The sequence below is a fragment of the Solanum lycopersicum genome, chromosome 7 (assembly GCF_036512215.1).
Source record: "Solanum lycopersicum chromosome 7, SLM_r2.1".
Classification (NCBI taxonomy): domain Eukaryota; kingdom Viridiplantae; phylum Streptophyta; class Magnoliopsida; order Solanales; family Solanaceae; genus Solanum; species Solanum lycopersicum.
The window spans coordinates 17,995,988-18,018,677 of NC_090806.1; the positions used below are offsets into that span (position 1 = coordinate 17,995,988).

The window sequence follows — 22,690 nt, forward strand, 5'->3', positions numbered from 1 at the left end:
TAGATAGGAAGCCATAGTAGTGACTTGTTGATGAGGACGGGGAACAATCTCTCGATTGGCTTGGGCAGTCATATCTTGGGCTTGAACCGTCACAGCTTGTGCTTGAGTAGTAATGGCTTGGGCCATTTGAGAAACAATACCCCTCATCTCAGCCTCCGTCATTGGTAGAGGGTTAGCCAGCGCTTGGACAACGTTAGTATTTTCCTCAAGAGGAGGAACTTGGTCACCACAGGGAGGAGCTCCCGCATTAGCAACTTCCTCCTCAAGTCTTCGAGCCGTATTCCTTCTAGTATTCATGATTCCTATAATCACAACAATAGGTTTAGATGTAAAAGCACACATAAGTATACTCTATTGGCATGATATAAGATTTCCGAGAAAGAGAGTGATTCCTAAGCATGATATAGGTTCCTACTCATAAGTGTGGCGCATTTCACAATTGTGAATACAAACCTAGATAGACATGGTAGAGAGAAACATAACTCAACTATATTCAACCTCATGCTTTGATACCAAGTTTGTCACATCCGGATTTATCCCTCTAGACGTAACTGGCGTCGGCGTCCTTTTTAAGGACTAAGACTAGCCTCTTTTTCTCATGTCATTACATTCATAGGTTGAAAAATGCGGAAAAATGTAAAACTTTCGTTATAACTACTTGGAGGTTTACATTGACCTCTACATACACATAATATATATTCATATCGAGTATACATAGACCATTCGTATAGGAAGGTTACATAGTCTTCTACTTTTATCGAACATATAAATATATAAAATATAGAAATAGTCTCAACGATTGTCTCATCTCATACCATCTAAACAATTATTACAATATGGGCATAGCCCTTACGTCAATCCAACAAGACCACATATAAGTCATAAAAAAGTGCAGTACTCAATTGAAAAGGAAAGAAATAAAAGAGTCATTAAGCTCATAAGAAGTCCGTAAGCTAGATGATGGCATTGACCACAAATGTTGAGGACCTACCTCACTTGGATGAAAGGAAGAATCCAAGCCTTCAACAACGTCGCCTTCCAAACTCTTCAACGACGGAACCTAAAATGTTTGGGAAAAGGGAAGAACATAGAGTTAGTACTCCACATGTACTAACTACGAAACCTTATGCACATATACAACCAATACTTGCTAAAAAGGGACTTTTAGTTAAAACATGCCATTTTGCCCTTACTGTAACTTAATGCAAAGTCATGCAAGTCATGTCAACCAACCAAACATGCTTACTATCTCACAAGTAATACTTATCCCAACATACTTGAAACCATGATTTACTACAACCCTATAATCAAGGAATAATATCACAAGAATGAATAAGAGTCAATCATATCATAATAATCAAGACAACAAATCATTAATCCTTATCAAGTCAACAAGTGTAATGACCAAGCAAAGCCCCATAACCTTGCCCAACCAAGTAAACTCAACAAGGAAAGATAACCAATGTCTAACTTTAACAATATAGTCCATCATATATCAAGAGGATAATCATCATCATATATAGAAATTTACATTGTAGCATCAATATATTATCATCATATACATCATTATAATATGCTTACATAATATCGACTTCCTAAATCTTCCATCAAACTCAACTAGTGCAAGGCATAGGTAGAGTCTCATACGCCTACCTAGGTTAAGTTAATCCTCTCAAGAAACCTTAGTTAGTTTATACTTCGTCAATTTATTTTACTTTAGGGAACACTTACCTTAAACTGACATAGACCACATGAGCTCAGTATGGAATCCGGTGTTGTAAACCCTTATACCGATGAAAGGTGGTGTACCGACCAAAGTAGAACCAAACACAAACATAACTTTCTAGGTGGATCCACTAGCTAGTCTTCTTCTTATGGGGGCAACATAGTTTAAGAACTAATAGATAGTATATTCCCTCTTGATACCACTTGGTAGTTGAATCCTCCTAACATGGGAATCCATTGGATTAGTATTCCTCTTTGGGAAGTCAACATATCATATTGAACTATAGGGAAAATCTTCCTCTTTGGGAAGTCAACATATCATATTTAACTATAGGGAAAATCTTCCTCTTTGGGAATTCATCACCTTCCATTGTAAAGTTCACTCGAAGCTAAGCTAAGTCCCTTCATTGAAATGTCTTAAAGACTTTAATTATCGATCATAGCTTAGTTTAGGTCATAGGGTCTATCCCTTGTATATTCATCATCATCAATAGCTCAATAAGAATTGTATGAGTATAAGTTCTTTCATCACAGTTCATATAAGTGATGTCAACATATTTGAATTACATGGTTTCCACCATCCTTATATCACATACACCTTAATCAATCTTACAACACAGTCAAGACATTTCAATTCAACATCATACCACACTATTAGCATATAAGGCATACTCCAACGTAACATTATTACTTAACAACAACTAATCACAATTGAAAATAAAGATAGAGATTCTAAGAAAATGTACTTGTCTAGTCAAGAGCCTATTCAGTTTTAAAAATAGGTATTGGGGTACATAGGCATCCCAATGCCCAACATTGAGTAATATTGGGCAAATTAGAGAATATTGACATGTATTAAGATATACTTTGATGTTAAAATGCTCCAATCCAAATTTATTTAGGAATTGTACCTACAATGAAGATCTTAAGCTAAAAAATTTTACTATATATTACACACATTAGGTACGAGGCATCCAAGTGTCAAGCCTAGGTACTAGAACATATGATAATTTAAAATTATAATTTAGAGTAAGATGTGCCAAAGGATATAGTGAGGATCCTTCCGACAACAAGAAATGAGCAGCAACCCATGTGCAAGCACATGTGCAAGGATTTGCTTAGGGTGGTTAGGGCGGTTGGGGGTAAGCACACATGTGGGGGTCAAGCCAGGTGGATTTTAGCTTACTAACTAACTCTAGGCTATAAAAAACTTACATAACTATCTAACTTACCTAGGATTAATCGAAATAAACTAACTAGTGCACCCGACAACGTAATACCTAACCGGGTGACACTAACCTAGTAACTAACTCAAGAAACATACTAGTACCTAACCTAGGATGGTCCAAAAGGGTTAGTTATGACATAAAGACTTAGGGGTACTTTACTAATTACCTTAGCTCACTTAATCAATTAAATTAAAATTTTTATTAATTAATTTAAATGGGTAAACCGAAATCCTTACACTAGACAAGTAACTAACTAAGTAATATCCTAGTACCTAACCGAGGATGGTCCAAAGGGTTGAATATGTTCCTAAAAACTTAGGGGTACTTTATTAATTACCCTAGGTCACTTAATAAATTAAATTTACAACTTAATTGAATAATTTAAATTGTTAAACCGAAATCCTTACAATAGACAAGTAACAAACTAAGAAACATCCTAGTACCTAACCTAGGATGGTTCAAAGGGTTGGTTATGGTCCTAACAACTTAGGGGTACTTTATTAATTACCCTAGGTTACCTAATTAATTAAATTATCAAATTAATTAATTAATTTAAATGGTCAAAACCGAAATCACTAAGCAATTTCAAGATTTCAGTTAAGTCAACTGTTCTTCTAATTCTAGTCAATTTAGGAGGGGCGTTTTAGTAAATTAGCTAATTGATTTATTAATTAAGTGAATTAGTCTAAGTTAAATTACTAAATATTAAATTTCTAAGACCTAGAATCACGTTCAAACACTAGAAAACTCTCAATTGCAAAAGAGTAAACAAACGTGAGAAATTTAGAAAATTTCTCTCAATTCGGCGATTTCAAGGTATTATTAAAGGTTTTCAATCTTTGTAGATTCAATTTTACATAAGGTATTTGTCTTATCTCCTGTAATTATTTATTCTAGAGGCAATTCAAACATTTTTGCAATCAAGAATATCGAAACTAGGGTTGTTCCCAATGAATCGCATGTTCATCTCCATAGTTCTCCTGATTTTCGATTCTTGCATTTTTATGATGTGAATTTCGAGCTTGTTGTTGGTATGTGGTGTTAACTGATTATTATGCGTTGTTTCCATGATTTTATTGTCGAACGAAACCTACATGTTATATCTACATACTTAGGGTGTTATCTACATAAACGTTAAAGTGTTGTAATGCCTACTTGTGTTCGAGAAGATGAAATTGTTATAAGTGTTCAATAATTGTCTCATATGCTAATATAAGGTTAAAAGTTGGCTTGTTTATCCTGATAGTTTATTATAATGTATTTATGAAGTGATTGGCATGGATAGTGACATCGTTATTACAAGTATCTATGAAATTGTAATTTATGCTAAAAAATTGAATAGCAAAACTATGTCCAACATATTATTTCCAAAACATGTAAAATCATACCAAACTATACATCAATGAACTCATAACATTGGGTATCCAGTCTATGGGACAAGTCCCAACATACTCTATCCACACAAACTTGTGAACGCAGCAGCATTGAATAAGTAGTTATAACTTTCATAGAGAATTGTACAAAACTACCAAGTTAAGGTGAGTAAAGAAGTAAGTAAAAGCTAAAGTTATGAAATTGACCTAATATAGAGTGTTAAAAGAAGTGATACAAGTCTCAATTAAACTTAATCTATTACGTCAAAAATACTACAAAATGGTGTCAGAGCCCGTGAGACAAGTCTCACTCGCAACATGATTATAATGTAAGTCCTAAGTTCATGTTCATCAAGCAAATAAGGGATGACTAGTCATCCATAGAGTTAAGTAAATCTCATAACTAGAAGCAAGCTTCCTTAGTGTTTAAGTCAAAATCTAAGAGATGAGAAAGTAAAGTAAATCTGAGCTTTGCACCAAAAGACTAGCAATGAGCTTCTGCTAGAACATGTAAGTCTCATGAGACGAGGCTACCACCAAGGTGGAGAAGTAGTCACCGTACGTCTCCTAGTCTTCGAACTATGTTTGCCAACATAGGGGTTCTAGCCTAAGAAGGCTAGCTGTAGATTTCACTTTGGCAGGTGATTCTACCTTTTTTCAGTGTGGGGGAGACAGTGGATTTCATGTTTAGCTCAAATGATTTATGTCGGTTATAGTTCAGGGAAGTATGTGGGTTCACTTTAGCGTGAACCTCTTTTTACGGGTGGGGGAAGACACTGACTTGGTTGCACTTTAGATGGTGAACCCCTTTTTCGGTGTGGGGTAGTCAAAGAACTTGGTTCACCTTAACGGTGAATCACCTATTTTTTGTGTGGGGGAGACATTAGATTTCATGTTAGCTCGCATGATCTACTTCTAATAATGCTAAAAAGAAATTAAGAAAGAATGAAAGTAGCATGTTCATAGTGAACAACAAATCAAAGAAGTAGAAATGAAAGTTCAAAGTGAATTAACAAAGTAAGAGCTCAAGAATATCAATCACCAGTTTTGATAAGAATGAAGTTTTAACAAGTTATGGGTATAGCCAATATAGATTGTCTTATAATGACTTCTTATATTATGCCAATAAAGAGGAGCAAAACGTAATGGCTAATCAATGCCCCAATATCCTTATACTACTATGCAAACAACCACATAATAGGCATAGCTAATAAAGATTGGCTTATAAAGACTTGTACCAATTTAACAAGAATAGAAGATATAACTTGTAAGTTTGGTAGCCAAATCATTTATTGAGTCTTTTGGATTACTTACTCAACTCATTATAGGTATGGGACAATAATGAATCATTGCACTTGTAAGTAAGACATAAGAAAGGAGATCATTGAACTACACAACAGAAAGAAGAAAAGACTGAAAATAATTTAAGTGTCAAAAATGAGCTCTCGGCTTAGAGGGAGCAAAAATATAAATTTTCGTTTAAGTTGTTCTAAAATTATGATCATGATTCCAAGGTCTTATTTTCATATAGAATATGATTTGTATGACTTAATTGCATGAGAACATGTAATATTCATAGCATAAATCAGAACTAATGATTTAACAAAGTAAAGCGACTTAACTTTCCAGAAATGGCATGTCACTTTAGGAAGAGCTTTCCTTGATCATGCATAGTCCTTATGTGTTATATGCATACACCCATACTTAGTACAAGTGTGTACTAACCCCATATATTATTACTATTTTTATAGGCGCAGCAACTACAGAAGATTGAAGACTCGTTGAAGCAGTTTGGATTAGCAATCTCCAGACTTTCTTAGGTCCTCTTGAGTTCGAGGATGCTAAATTTATTATTCTAGCTTATTACATTAGATATAGCTAGTGAATGTTGTCCCAAGCGCTTCATTTCAAATATTTGTTCAAGCGTTTGTAATAAGGCTGATTGGAAAGCTATTATTATTATTACGATCATTTATTCCAATTGTTTAATCTATTGATAGATGGTTTTTTAGTTTAAGCTTAGTAGAATATCACTCTATATGTAATTACATGAAGTCTATGTACACTTAATTAAGCATTGGAAAGTTTTAACTTTTCAGCAAATTTAACTATTTGATTGTGATAAAAGCTAAGAAGAGGCTTGTCTGCGACCTCTAAGAGGTTAACGACACCGGTCGCATCCGAATTCCAGAATCCAGGTGTGACAAACTTGGTATCAGATCATGAGGTTAAGTTACCTAGGAACTAAGCCTCAAAACAACCACGTTGCGTAGTTTCTAACTTATGGTTGTGAAGTGCACCACAACCATGACTTAGAGACTAAGTGATGTTTGAAATCTTCCCTTCTTTTACTCTTTGTAAATCCTTGACATCTTGTCATTCTAGCATCGAACTCCCTTCTTTTGTGCGCGTGTAGAGAATAATGAACACAAGAAGAAACGCAGGCAGGAGTGTTGGAGAAGCAGCTGCTGGGGAAACCATGCTTGACTTTAATATAATTTTGTGTATGGATTGGCTCCATAGGTGTTATGCTACTATAGATTGTCGAAAAAGGGTAGTAAGATTTCAGTTTCTAATGAGTTAGAGCTTGAATGGGAAGGGCGTAGTTCAAATCCAACATTACAAATAGTTTCCGATCTTAAAGGCAATAAGATCTAAGGGGTATTTAAACCACTTAGTTAGAGTCGATAACTTAGAACATGAAGTTCCTTCCATAGACTCTGTGTCCATATTGAATAAGTTTCAAGATGTATCATGGTCCCAAGGAAATTCATTGGTGGCAAGGTATGAAGCGATATATTTCTATGTTGTGGAGGAGTGCCCAAATTGGCAACAGTTTAAGGCCGAACATCTTAAGCTTGGAGGTCTTACCCAGTAGATTGAGATCCCATTACCCTCACTTGTTCAGTTCTTGAAGTTAGATATACTCTTCCTAAGTCTTGTTTTGTTTATGAAACTTTAAATTTTAGTGCATTAGTAGGTTTTAGTGTTTTAAGTCCATAACTATGTATTTTATACTTGCACTATATGAGTTAATATGAGTTCATGCTTGCTTTCATGTTGTTTTTGTGTAGCGTTGACATGATTTTTGTGTTGCATGAGTTGTGATGTGCATTTAATTTTAGTAAGATTGAGAAGGAAATTCCTCAATATCATATATAAAGCTTCAGATAAGCTTTGCATGATGTACATCATCCAAAGTAAGTTGTTGATCAGATATTCACAAAGAGTAAAGTTTCAAGTATGCGATGTGTTTTTCAAAAATACCCTATTTGTTTAAAAATGATGGTAGTGTCATTCGGGGATGAATGTTCCTAAGGGGGGGATAATGTAGCATTCAAGAAAATGTACTTGTCTAGTGAAGAGCCTATTATGTTTTAAGAATAGGTATTGTGGGTACATAGGAATCCCAATGCCCAACATTAAGTAATATTGGACATAATAGAAAATATTGGCTTTATGGAGTAAGTCAATTTCTATATATTAAGATATACTTTGATGTTAAACTGCTCCAATCCAAGCTTATTCGGAAATTGTACCTACAATGAAGACCCTAAGCTAAATTTTTTGACTATATATTACACATATTAGGTACGAGGCATCCAAGTGTCAAGCCTAGGTACCATAGCACATTATCATTTAAAATGATCATGTAGAGTAAGTTGCCCCCAATGATATAGTGAGATTCCTTGGGACAACAAGAAATGAGCATCAATCCATGTGCAACCCATGTGCAAGTACTTGTGCAAGAATTCGATTAGGGTGGTTAGGGCAGTTAGGGGCAGGCGCACATGTGGGGGTCAAGAAATGTGGGGCTGAGATTCCTAACAAACTCTAGGCTCTAAGTAACTTACCTAACTAGCTAAATAACCAAGGATTAACCAAAATAAACTAACTAGTGCACCCGACAACCTAAGACCTAACCGAGTGACACTAACCTAGTAATTAACTCAATAAACATCCTAGTACCTAACTTAGGATTGTCCACAAGGTTTAGTTATGGCACTAATGACTTAGGGGTACTTTAGTAATTATCCTAGGTCACTTAATTAATTAAATTAACAGCTTATTTAATTAACTTAAATGGGCGAACTGAAATCCTTACACTAGACAAGTAACCAACTAAGAAACATCCTAGTACCTAATCTAGGATGGTCCAAAGGGTTGGTTATGGTACTAAAAACTTAGGGGTTCTTTAGTAGTTACCCTAGGTCACTTAATCAATTAAAATAACAACTTAATTAATTAATTCAAATGGTCAAATCGAAATCCTTACACTAGACAAGTAACTAACTAAGAAACATCTTATTACCTAACCTAGGATGTTCCAAAGGGTTGGTTATGGCCTAACAACTTAGGGGTACTTTAGTATTTACCATAGGTTACCTATTTATTTAAATTAGAAACTTAAGTAATTAATTTAATTAGTCAAAACGAAACCACTAAGCAATTTTGAGATTTGGTTAAGTCAAGTGTTCTTCTAATTCTAGTCAATTTAGGAGGGTTGCTTTAGTAAATTAGCTAATTGATTTATTAATTAAGTCAATTAGTCTAAGTTAAATTACTAAATATTCAGTTTCTAAAACCTAGACTCACGTTCAAACACTAGAAAACTCTCGACTGCAAAACACTAAACAAATTTGAGGAAAACAGAAAATATATCTCGATTCTCATAGGCGATTTCAAGGTATTCTTCAAGGTTTTCATGCAAGGTGATCTTTGTAGATTCAATTCTACATAAGGTATTGCTTCTATCTCCTAGAATTCTTTCTCCAAGAGGACTTTCAAACATTTTTGCAAGTAAGAATATCAAAACCAGCGTTGTTCCTAATAAATTGCATGTTCATCTCCCTAGTTCTCCCGATTTCCGATTCTTGAAAGTTGTATGATGTGAATTTCGAGCATGTCGTTGGTATGTGGTGTTAACTGATTATTATGTGTATGTTTCCATGATTTTATTGTCAAACAAAACCTACAATTTATATCCGCATACTTAGGGTTTTATCTACATGAACGTTGAAGTGTTGTAATGTCTACTTGTGTTCAAGAAGATGAAATTGTTATAAGTATTCATTGAATTTTCTCATATGATAATATAAGTTTAAAAAAAGTTGTCTTGTTTATCCTGATAGTTTATTATAATGTATTTATGAAGTGATTGGCATGGATAGAGACATTGTTATTACAAGTATCTATGAAATAGTAATTTATGTCAACAAATTGGCTAGCAAAACAATGTCCAACCTATTATTTCCAAAACGTGTAAAGGCATACCAATCACTACATTAATGAACTCATAACATAGGGTATGTCAATCTATGGGACAAGTCCGAACATACCCTATCCACACGAACTTGTGAACGCAATAGCATTGTATAAGTAGTTATTATAACTTCCATAAAGAATTGTACAAAACTACCAATGTTGAACAAGTTAAGGTGAGTAATGAAGTAACTAAAAGCTTAAGTTATGAAATTGACCTAATATATAGTGTTAAAAGAAGTGAGACAAGTGGCAATTACACTTTATATATTACGTCGAAAATACTAACATAAAAGTGTGCCAGAGTCCATGAGACAAGTCTTACTTGCACCATGATGATAATGTAAGACCTAAGTTAATGTTCATCAAGCAAAGAAAGGGATGACCAGTCATCCATAGAGTCAAGTAAATCTCATAACTAGAAGCAAGCTTCCTTAATGTTTGGTCATACTCGAAGAGGTAAGAAAGTAATGTAAATCTGAGTTTAGCACAAATAGACTAGCAATGAGCTTGTGCTAGAACATGCAAGTCTCTGTATGTCTTCTAGTCTTCGAACTATGTTTCCCAGCATAGGGGTACTAGCCTAAGAAGGCTAGCAGTAGGTTTCACTTTGGTCGGTGATTCCACCTCTTTTTGGCGTGGGGGAGACACTGGATGTCATGTTTATCTCACATGATCAATATCGATTATAACTTAGGAAAGTATCTAATTCACTTTAGCTGTGAACCCATCTTTTTGGTGTGGGGAAGACACTAACTTGGTTGCACTTTAGCTAGTGAACCCCCCTTTTCTCAGTGTGGGGTAGACAAAGAATTTGGGTCACCTTAACCGGTGAATCACCTCATTTAGGTGTGAGAGAGACATTGGATTAAATGTTAGCTCGCATGATCAACTTCCATTAATGCTAAAGAATTCTTTAATGAAACTAATAAAGAATCAAAATAGCATGTTTACAGTGAACAACAAATCAAAGAAGTAGAGACGTAAGTTCAAAGTGAACTAAGAAGTAAGAGCTCAAGACTATCAATTACCAATTTCGATAAGAATGATGTTTTAACAAGTTATGGGTATAGCCAATAAAGATTGACTTGTAATGACTTCTTATATTATACCAATAAAGGGGAGCAAAAATTAATGGCTAATCAATGCTTCAATATCCTTATACTATGCAAACAACCACATAATGGGCATAGGTAATAAAGATTGGCTTATAAAGACTTATGCCAATTTAACAAGAATAGAAGATATAACTTGTAAGTAAGGTAGCCAAATCATTTCTTGAGTCTTTTGGATTACTTACTCGACTCATAGTAGGTATGGGACTATAATGAATCATTGCACTTTTAAGTTTGACATAAGATTAAAAGAGATCATCGAACTACACAACAGAAAGAAGAAAAGACTGAAAAAAAATCTAAAGTGATGAGAAGGAGTTCTCGGCTTAGAGGGAGCAAAAATATAAATTTCCGTTTAAGTTATTCTAAAATTATGATCATGATTCCAAGGTCATATGTTCATATAGAAAATGAGTTGTATGGATTGATTGCATGAGAACATGTCATATTCATATAATATATAAGAAGTAATGATTTAAGAAAGTAAAGAGACTTAACTTTCAAGAAATGGCATGTTGCTTTAGGAAGAGCTTTCCTTGATCTGTTATGTGCATACGCCCATACTTAATACATGTGTGTACTAAGCCCATATACTATTACTATTTTTATAGGCGCAGCTTCTAGAGATGATTGAAGACACGAAGAAGCGATTTGGATTAGCGATCTCTAGACTTTGGTAGGTCCTCTTGAGTTCGAGGATGCTACATTTATTATTCTATCTTAATACATTAGATATAGCTAGTGGTTGTTGTCCCTAACGTTTTATTTCAATCATTTGTTCAAGCAGTTGTAATAATGTCGATTTGCAAGCTATTATTATTACGATCATTTGTTTTAATTGTTTAATCTATTGATAGATGGTTTTTTAGTTTGAGCTTATTAGAATATCACTCTATATAGTAGTTATATGAAGTCTATGTACACTTCATTAAGTATTAAAAAGTTCTAAATTTTTCGGAAATTTAACTATATGATTGTGATGAAAGCTAAGAAAAGGTTTGTCTAAGACCTCTGAGAGGTTAACGACGCCGGTCGCATCCGAATTCCAGAATCCGGGAGTGATATAAGGCCAATTGCATCTCTATAAGATAATTCAACACTAGCTCACAACTTAAGACAAGATACATTGGCTAATTTCACATTACAATTCATAACCTAAATCACATCTCTAAAACTAGCATAATAGTCCTATAGTTCATCTTAATTTTAATAATAATAACACCATAGGATATTAATCTAATAAATAACAAAGTCAATTGAATGATCACAATACAATATAGGTCAAAATCACTACCTAGTATCAGGGATTGAGGATCATGTTCTTCAATTTAGACCAAAACATCAACAATTACCATAAAAAAAAGTTAAATTACATGTTTCTCTATTCAATGTAACCTAAAGAAATCATTAACAACTGAATTCATAACTTCAATTTCGTAATTGAATGAACCCAGAAGAAAACTCAACTTTTGAAATCTATTTTGAAGGAATCCTTTGAGAAAAGAGTCTCAAAGGTGAATAGAATCCATACCTTAACGTTTGACAACAATTTGATGGTGAATTCTTCCCTTTTCAGCCCCCAAACCCTAATCCTTGCTAGCCTTCACATGGTGAGTTCAAGTAGAGAGATCAATAAGAGAGAGGAAGTTTATTTGAGATTTGTCTTTAGATTAATGAGGGATAGCAGTATATATATTGGGTCTTAAATCCACTTAATTAGACTCCCTTAAACACAAACTAAACTACCTAACCCCCTAACTAATTAAATGAGACCAACTTAAATTAGGCAAAAAACTCGACCCTCAACGACGAAACCCTGATCGACGGGCCATCTGTGAGTTGAAGGTCCCTCACCCTTTGTCCTAGACTCCGTCAATGAGTTCAGAGATTGTGCAAGAAAGGGGCTTCCATGCATTGGCTGTGTGGGACGACGGTGGCATCGACGCCCCGTTGATCCACTCACGAACTATAGTCTAAACCTCTGCACTAAATCAATGAGTTCAGAGGGTGTGCGGGTGAATGGACCTTCTCAACCAACCTAAGTTTGGGATGACGATGGCATCCACACCGCGTCAATGAACATGATTATTTGAAGCGACTTATTTTTTGGACTACAAAGGAACAACAAAAGTGACTTTTAAAAGAGGATTGAGTATTTCTTATGGAATAATCAGATAAGGCCTTTTGTGGCTATGCATGTTGCTCCCTAAGCGATCAAAATGCTACATGAATGCCCTTCCCATATACTTTGGAAGTCACTAGTAGAAAAAAGACATCAAATGGAGAAGGCAAGCCAGCTTATTTGACCATTCCACCATATTGATGTATTTTTAGATCTTGAAAAAACTAGATTCATGAACAATTAGCAAGTTAAGGACCGATTTGTTTGCACCAATACTCTAATACTGTTGCAAGACTACTACTAGAGCATGGTTGAGACCAATGTTAAAATGCAAATGTCAGATCCACAATATTTGCAAATGGAAGACCCCAGGCCTAATTGAGCAAATACACAAAAGAAAGCTATTGAAAATGCTCCTAATACAAACACTTCCTTCGTAGGACCCTTGTAGCAACATCCTTACTTAAGCAATTCTTCGTATCCTAATTTTTTCATAGTTGAAGTTCCTATATTCTCTTAGTTGAAAACAGAATACACCTAACACTGGGAACTTTCTCAGCATCTAATAAGTTAAGCTACAAAAATACATTATAAAGAGATTAAATGGAACAATCCTCAATTTCAAAATAAAAATCCACTAGGGCTGAAACGGAAGAAAGACTTTAGGATATCTGCTGGTCTTCCTCCACACAAATCCCAATAAAAATAAATGTTCCCAAATGTAAAGTGTAGCATTTTTCTTCCTTTCTATTTTAATCTTATTTTAGGAAAATTAAGAAACGAACTACAGATGAATGTTTCAAACAACTGTAAATAACTTACTCTTTATCAAAAAAATGAATATTTCAGATAACTCCATCCTTGACTTACTGTTAAAATTGAGGAAAGAAATCAGGAAAAAAGACTCTTATCAAACAAACAAAACATCCAGGCTATCTCATATTTTTTACTACAGATCTTTAAAATAGCAATCAGTAAAACATAGACAACTCAACTAATAGATACGTATTACCAGAAAGGGTAAAATTTTGTCTTTGAAAATGACAAGACATGATAAGAGCAAGTGAGCTTAAGGACAATAGAGCATACCTTCACCTTTTGCTGAGTGTCTTTAACAGTTCTTAAACAGTTTCAACATCCTTCTTCTTACTCCATTTGTGACCATTTTATGTGAAGTTCTTTATGCTAGGTCTGCCCGAGATCGATCTCTTCCGAGGGAGAAGGTCAACTTAGCTGACTGGGCAATGAATTTGCAAGAGAAGAGATAGATGGAACATATCATAGATCCCGACCTTCTGGGCAATGTAAGACTAGATTCCTTCAGTAAGTTTGGAGAAACGCAGTTAATACTTAGCTGAATCTGGTGCACACCCCATCTATGGGTGAGGTGCTAAGGAATTTGGAGAATGCACTTCATCTCCAAGAGCCCGTCATTCAAGAAAATAGTACCATCCCTATTGGCGAGCTACCACTGCAAACATGCAGATGCGTGTGAAGAAGAAGAAATCCAATAACCTAAAGTACTAACCAAAGATGTTGAGTATTTATTGGCAAAACTACATAAAAATGAATTTTTCAAACTACAGTATTCCCACCCAGTCATCTAAACTTCTGGAGTTCTTAAAAGTCTCTGCAAGATTCTTTTTTTTATAACCGAGAAATTCGCCTGTGACCCACTCTTTGGACCAATCATAGCCTTCTAAACTCAGTGGATAATATGCCCGCTCTCTACCCCTCTCCACTTAAACTCCGGGCTTCACTTTGCATAGTGTGGGGCTCAAACCTGTTGAGGGTGAAGTCTTGTAACTCCCACCAAATCTCTGTAGCCCAAAAATTCAAAGCTTTTATACAAGATCTCAGAGCTTCCCTTTCACCATGATTAAAAGATGCCTCGTTCATCAGAAAGACAAACATTTAAAAATCTGGAAAAGCAAAAGAAAACAGCTTTGAGTTACCAGTTAAAAAAATACTACACATTAGCAATTCCATATATAGTTCATGATCGTAATAGGTTTCACAAACGCACCTAATCTTGTATTTTAAGAGAATAGAGGTATAGGTTCATATAAACAATGAGTTTAAGAAGATAGGGAATTTTTGCTTTATTAGACATAAATTTGTGCATAAGCAGTGGATAATTCCTCATCATAGCTATGGTTATATAACATAGAACTTTCAAACACGTCCTGGCGAGCATTCAAAGAATTCAGTATGCCAGAGTAGTATGGCGGAACAACACCAACATAATTTCTCATTGACAAAGAACACTTAAGAAGGGACCTTACCAAATTACCTACAACATCATGTTCAATAGTCCAGCCATTGCAGCTTTCGGATCCTTCGCATAGTGTTCCACCCAATTCATGGTCTTTTCTCAAACAAAAGCGACTAGCTAGAAGCTCCGTTTCTAGGACAGTAAGTTTAGTCCTCCATGGTGATGATGAAACGAAGGCCCTCTCCCTTCACATTAATTCAAAAAGCCTTGTCGATTTCATAGTATGGGAAGTGTATGAGTGATGAATTTCTCAAATTCAAGTTCCTTATTCATGTATTTCTCAATAAAAGAAGGAATATCCGGACGATGTGTCCAGTTTCAAAAGAAGGTTACTTTGATAGTACTTTCATTGAAAAGTTCAAAAGTGTCTTGAACACAGCTTCCTTATGGGGTACATACCAATAAGAACAGCTACTACCACACCTGAAAATTAATAACGATAATGTTCGTTAAGATTATTATATAAATAATAATATACAATCAAGGAAATTTTATGATAGAAAACATACATCATGGACAATTCAAATGCTGAAATCATAGCATCAATATGGCCAGTACACTTTTCACACTCAGATCGAATTTGCAATCAGTCATCTCAGCAATTACCTAATCAAATAATCAAAATTCAAGAATAGATGATGACTATGACTCACACCTGTCTTTTTCTTCTTTCGCAAAATGATCCATTAGGAGAAGAAGATATTCGTACCTCTTGACCTGGTTTACTTTAATCCTTCGGGTTCATAAACTTTTTCACGCAAAATTTCTTAGCTGTAAAATAAAAGTAAAATGGATGAATTAGTTGCTTTGCTATATAAGATAATGGATCGAGAATGTGTAAGGCACAAGTTAATTACCTAACTGAAATCAGCTCGCATTTAAATCGACACAAATTATCCTTGAAGCACTAGCAATTTTTGCTCCGTCTGCAGCCTGACCAAAAGAGATTAGATCATTATTAGTAAGATTAACATATATATATGGATTAAAAAACAAAACAGAACAAGAAGGTTATTTCAATGTGAAGAATACTCACAATAAGGCCTACAGCTCCTAGTCAAAAAATAGCACACTTGAATCTTTTGTGGGTTTAGCAATATTCAAAGGTGCTCCAAGACTTTCAAAACCATCTGCAAATAAAGGAATGAACATCCTATCATCAGCATGTGTAAATCATCTCAATAGATATACACAAAAAGGATTCAACAGTGAAAATCTAATTAGAATCGAGTAGAGAGGAATTCAAGCAAGCAAGCACAACAAAACAAAACTAAACTGACTAGTATAGTTTCTGATGGATGGTTCATTTCTTGAATAGGAAGTGAGTCTCCTTCAATGAACATGATTATTTGAAGTGACTTCTTTTTTGGACTGCGAAGGCACAACTAAAGTGACTTTTGAAAGAGGATTGAGTATTTCTTATGGAATAATCAGATAAGGCCTTTTGTGGCTATAAATGTTGGTCCCTAAGCAATCAAAATGCTACATGAATGCCCTTCCCATATACCTTGGAAGTCACTGGTAGAAAAGAGACATCAAATGGAGAAGGCAAGCCAGCTTATTTGACCATTCCACCATATTGATGTATTTTTAGATCTTTAAAAAAACTAGATTCGTGAACGATTAGCAAGTTAAGGACCGATTTGTTTGCACCAATACTCTAATACTGTTGCAAGACTGGTACTAGAGCATGGTTGAGACCAATGTGAAAATGCAAATGCCAGATCCACAATATTTGCAAATGGAAGACCCCAGGCCTAATTGAACAAATACACAAAAGAAACCTATTGAAAATGCTCCTTATACAAACACTTCCTTCGTAGAGACCTTGTAGCAACATCCTTACTAAAGCAATTCTTCTTATCCTAATTTTTTCTTAGTTCCTATATTCTCTTAGTTGAAAACAGAATACACCTAACATTGGGAACTGCCTCAGCATCTAATAAGTTAAGCTACAAAAATACATTATAAAGAGAGATTATATGGAACAATCCTCAATTTGAATATAAAAATCCACTAGGGCTGAAACAGAAGAAAGACTTTAGGATATCTGCTGGTCTTCTTCCACACAAATCCCAATAAAATAAATGTTCCCAAATGTAAAGTGTAGCATTTTTCTTCCTTTCTATTTTAATCATATTTTAGGAAAATGAAGAAACGAACTACAGATGAATGTTTCAAACAACTGTAAATAACTTACTCTTTATCAAAAAAAAATGAATATTTCAAATAACTCCATCCTTGACTTACTGTTAAAATTGCGGAAAGAAATCAAGAAAAAAGACTCTTATTAAACAAACAAAACATCCAGGCTATCTCATATTTTGTACTACAGATCTTAAAAATAGCAATCAATAAAACATAGACAACTCAACCAGTAGATACTAATTTACCAGAAAGGGTAAAATTTTGTCTTTGAAAATGACCAGACATGAAAAGAGCAAGTGAGCTTAAGGACAATAGAGCATACCTTCACCTTTTGGTGAGTGTCTTTAACAGTTCTTAAACAGTTTCAACATCCTTCTTCTTCCTCCATTGGTGACCATTTTATGTGAAGTTCTTTGTGCTAGGTCTGCCCGAGATCGATCTCTTCCGAGGGAGAAGGTCAACTTAGCTGACTGGGCAATGAAGGAGTGAACATCCTATCATCAGCATGTTTAAATCATCTCAATAGATATACACAAAAAGGATTCAACAGTGAAAATCTAATTAGAATCGAGTAAAGAGGAATTCAAGCAAGAAAGCACAACAAAACAAAACTAAACGGACTATTATAGCTTCTGATGTTTGGTTCATTCCTTGAATAGGAAGTGAGTCACCTTCAACGAACATGATTATTTGAAGTGACTTCTTTTTGGGACTGCGAAGGCACAACTAAAGGGACTTTTAAAAGAGGATTGAGTATTTCTTATGGAATAATCATATAAGGCCTTTTGTGGCTATGCATGTTGCTCCCTAAGCGATCAAAATGCTACATGAATGCCCTTCCCATATACCTTGGAAGTCACTGGTAGAAAAGAGACATCAAATGGAGAAGGCAAGCCAGCTTATTTGACCATTCCACCATATTGATGTATTTTTAGATCTTGAAAAAACTAGATTCATGAATGATTAGCAAGTTAAGGACCGATTTGCTTGCACCAATACTCTAATACTGTTGCAAGACTGGTACTAGAGCATGGTAGAGGTGCACATTCCACCTATGGGTGAGGTGCTAAGGAATTTGGAGAATGCACTTCATCTCCAAGAGCCCGTCATTCAAGAAAACAGTACCATCCCTATTGGCGAGCTACCACTGCAAACATGCAGATGAGTGTGAAGAAGAAGAAATCCAATAACCTAAATTACTAGCCAAAGATGTTGAGTATATATAGGCAAAACTACAGAAAAATGAATTTTTCAAACTACAGTATACCCACCCAGTCATCAAAACTTCTGGAGTTCTTGAAAGTCTCTGTAAGATTTTTTTTTTTTATAACCAAGAAATCTGCCTGTGACCCGCTCTTTGAACCAATCATAGCCTTCTAAACTCAGTGGATAATAGGCCCGCCCTCTACCCCTCACCACTTAAACTTCGGGATTCAATTTGCATGGTGTGGGGCTCAAACCTGCGACACCACCTTCTTTCACTCGAGCTAAGCCTTGGAGGCAGTCTGTGCAAGATTATTATGCAAGCTTTCGATGGAAATTTACCTCGATAATTGAAGATCATCCAACATTTTCAAGTTTACAAGGAGTGAATATTCAAACATCACCATCCTGCAACAAGAAAGATTGCACATTTAACAAAAATGCATCAGTACAACACATAGTCCCCTTCAATTTTTTAAGGTGCTACATCAACTTCTTTTATTGCAGATTTAAGTTTGAGAGGCTGAGCTAGGAGAGGCTGGAGCAGACAAATGTTTTAATGACATTAACAGGCTAAACTAAGATACGCATAACTTTACATTAAAAGTGATGCAATAGCTCTGAAAATCACTGAACATTATTCAAATTATTTAACAGATTCTGTCATAAAATTAAAAAAAATACTTCATATGCTCTCTATTTGAGTTAATAAAGACAAAAGGAGATTCAATGCAGGTTATCATGCAATAAATCAGTTTGAGTCTTGCTCTACCTCCTCATATTAAATGTTCTAAATTGAGTTCTCATGGGGATGGCCTAGTGATTGTGGCAAGGAACTTTGAGGTGCTTTTGAACAGAGTGCATCACTCACAATGAGGTCCAACTACTACTGCTATTGCTGATGTTAATGCTCTATTTGTTTTCTAAAGTGAAAGAAAGGAAAAGGACTAGAAGAGGCGTGTTAGTTTTGGTAATAGAGAAATAAAGCAAGAGGCTCAGATTATGTCATGGGGCTTTCAGTTCTTTTTGCCAAGCCATAGCTACAAATATTCAGAAATTCAGATCGCCCCGACAAGATACCAACTAGAAAACTCTAATGTCTTCCAACCAAACTTGAGCCATTGGAAGACTAGGCTCACTAAAAGTCTAAGGGAGATACTACTCTAACCAAAATTACATACTATTTTCATGTTGAAATGTATGTCCACTCTACTCAGATGACAAATCATTTGCAGCATATCCTCATTGAAGACAGTGACAGACTGAAACTTGTAGATCGAATTTAGGATTAAAAGGGTATGTGCTTGTATTGGTGGGAAAATTTTTGACATCCCTGCATCATGTGTTCCTCGTTTTTTAAAGTACGTTATTTCCCTGAGGTTTTATCACCTAGAATGTTTACATCTAAGCACAAATAGCATTTTAAAACATAAGGGGAAGTAGTAGAGTAGTTCTCGTAAGTTAGAACACACTAATTGATTAATCACAAGAATTGTGACAAAAATAGATCCTTTTATTAAATGAATTAAAGAAGTGTTACCCGTATGACAGCCATCCACCAAGCTATGTCCTTTCACTGCCTAGTTCAAGCTTATCCCATCAGATCCATTGAGGGCAACCACTCTTCAGGTCCATAGGATCTTCTCAATTCCATATGCATGAAAATAAGGGCATCCATCATCAGTTTACCAAGTTTGGAAGCTGCTTCCATTGCATATATTTGATGAGTACCCCAAATCTTCTAGCTCTGTGGATGATACAAGGGTTGCTTTCCTGATTAGCCAATGTTCTGAAAAAAGAATACAACCTAAACAAAGAAAAAAAATACTCGATTAACGAAAAGAGAACATAGAAGGCACTATCAGGAGAAGAGTGAACCAAGCTGCAACTCCCCACGACTCTCAGAAGCATAGAAGTTCAATGCTTTACACAAGATTCTAGAGATTCCTTCTCACCATTCTATATAAATGCCTCTTTAACCAGAAGGATGGAAGATTTAAAATCCTGGAAAGCAAAAGAGAATAGCTTTTAGTTACTAGTTCAAAAATTATTTCATATTGGCAATTCCATATACAGTTCATAATCGTAATAAGTTCCACTAATGCACCTGAAGGAAGACTAGGAAGACATTTGAGGGAGCATTTGATGAAAGTGTCCATCTTAAATACTATAATTCTCCATACTGCACTGATGCCCATTTCTGGAACAATGATACGTTGATAATGAGCTCATCTATAATCCTTTTCAATATGTTGAGGGTGAAGTCTTGTAACTCCCACCAAATCTCTGTAGCCCAGAAATTCAAAGCTTTTATACAAGATCTCAGAGCTCCCCTTTCACCATGATTAAAAGATGCCTCTTTCATCAGAAAGACAAACATTTAAAAATCTGGAAAAGCAAAAGAAAACAGCTTTGAGTTACCAGTTAAAAAAATACTACACATTAGCAATCCCATATATAGTTCATGATCATAATAGGTTTCACAAACGCACCTAATCTTGTATTTTAAGAGAATAGAGGTATAGGTTCATATAAACAATGAGTTTAAGAAGATAGGGAATTTTTGCTTTATTAGACATAAATTTGTGCATAAGCAGTGGATAATTCCTCATCGTAGCAATGGTTATATAACACACAACTTTCAAACACGTCCTGGCGAGCATTCAAAGAATTCAGTATCCCGGAGTAGTATGGCGGAACAACACCAACATAATTTCTCATTGACAAAGAACACTTAAGAAGGGACCTTAACAAATTACCTACAACATCATGTTCAATAGTCCAGCCATTGCAGCTTTCGGATCCTTCTCATAGTGTTCCACCCAATTCATGGTCTTTTCTCAAACAAAAGTGACTAGCTAGAAGCTCCTTTTCTAGGACAGTAAGTTTAGTCCTCCATGGTGATGATGCAACGAAGGCCCTCTCCCTTCACATCAATTCAAAAAGCCTTGTCGACTTCATAGTATGGGAAGTGTATGAGTGATGAATTAATCAAATTCAAGTTCCTTATTCATGTATTTCTCAACAACAGAAGGAATATCTGAACGATGTGTCCAGTTTCCAAAGAAGGTTACTTTGATAGTACTTTCATTAAAAAGTTCAAAAGTGTCTTGAACACAGCTTTCCTTATGGGGGTACATACTAATAAGACAACCACTACCACACCTGAAAATTAATAACGACAATGTTCGTTAAGATTATTATATAAATAATAATATACAATCAAGGAAATTTGATGATAGAAAACATACATCATGGACAATTCAAATGTTGAAATCATAGCATCAATATGGCCAGTACACTTTTCACACTCAGATCGAATTTGCAATCAGTCATCTCAGCAATTACCTAATCAAATAATCAAAATTCAAGAATAGATGATGACTATGACTCACACCTTTCTTTTTCTTCTTTCGCAAAATGATCCATTAGGAGAAGAAGATATTCGTACCTCTTGACCTGGTTTACTTTAATCCTTCGGGTTCACAAACTTTTTCACGCAAAATTTCTTAGCTGTAAAATAAAAGTAAAATGGATGAATTAGTTGCTTTGCTATATAAGATAATGGATCGAGAATGTGTAAGGCACAAGTTAATTACCTAACTGAAATCAGTTAGCATTTAAATCGACACAAATTATCCTTGAAGCACTAGCAATTTTTGCTCCGTCTGCAGCCTGACCAAAAGAGATTAGATCATTATTAGTAAGATTAACATATATATGCATTAAAAAACAAAACAGAACAAGAAGGTTATTTGCAATGTGAAGAATACTCACAATAAGGCCTACAGCTCCTAGTCAAAAAATAGCCACACTTGAATCTTTTGTGGGTTTAGCAACATTCAAAGGTGCTCCACGACTTTCAAAAACATCTACAAATAAAGGAATGAACATCCTATCATCAGCATTTGTAAATCATCTCAATAGATGTACACAAAAAGGATTCAACAGTGAAAATCTAATTAGAATCGAGTAAAGAGGAATTCAAGCAAGCAAGCACAACAAAACAAAACTAAACTGACTAGTATAGTTTCTGATGGATTGTTCATTCCTTGAATAGGAAATGAGTCACCTTCAATGAACATGATTATTTGAAGTGACTTCTTTTTTGGACTGCGAAGGCACAACTAAAGTGATTTTTAAAAGAGGATTGAGTATTTCTTATGGAATAATCAGATAAGGCCTTTTGTGGCTATAAATGTTGCTCCCTAAGCGATCAAAATGCTACATAAATGCCC

The 22,690-nt window shown here is 35.0% G+C and overlaps 1 long non-coding RNA gene across 1 annotated transcript; it reads right to left on the reverse strand.

Annotated features, from left to right (window-relative positions):
• Positions 1-18,618: 18,618 nt before the first annotated feature.
• Positions 18,619-20,153, reverse strand: LOC109118733 (uncharacterized). The gene is made up of 2 exons (XR_003247427.2): positions 19,993-20,153; positions 18,619-18,860 (listed from the first exon to the last, which is right to left on the reverse strand). It is a non-coding gene; the product is annotated as an uncharacterized lncRNA (long non-coding RNA).
• Between the last annotated feature and the right edge of the window lie 2,537 nt (positions 20,154-22,690).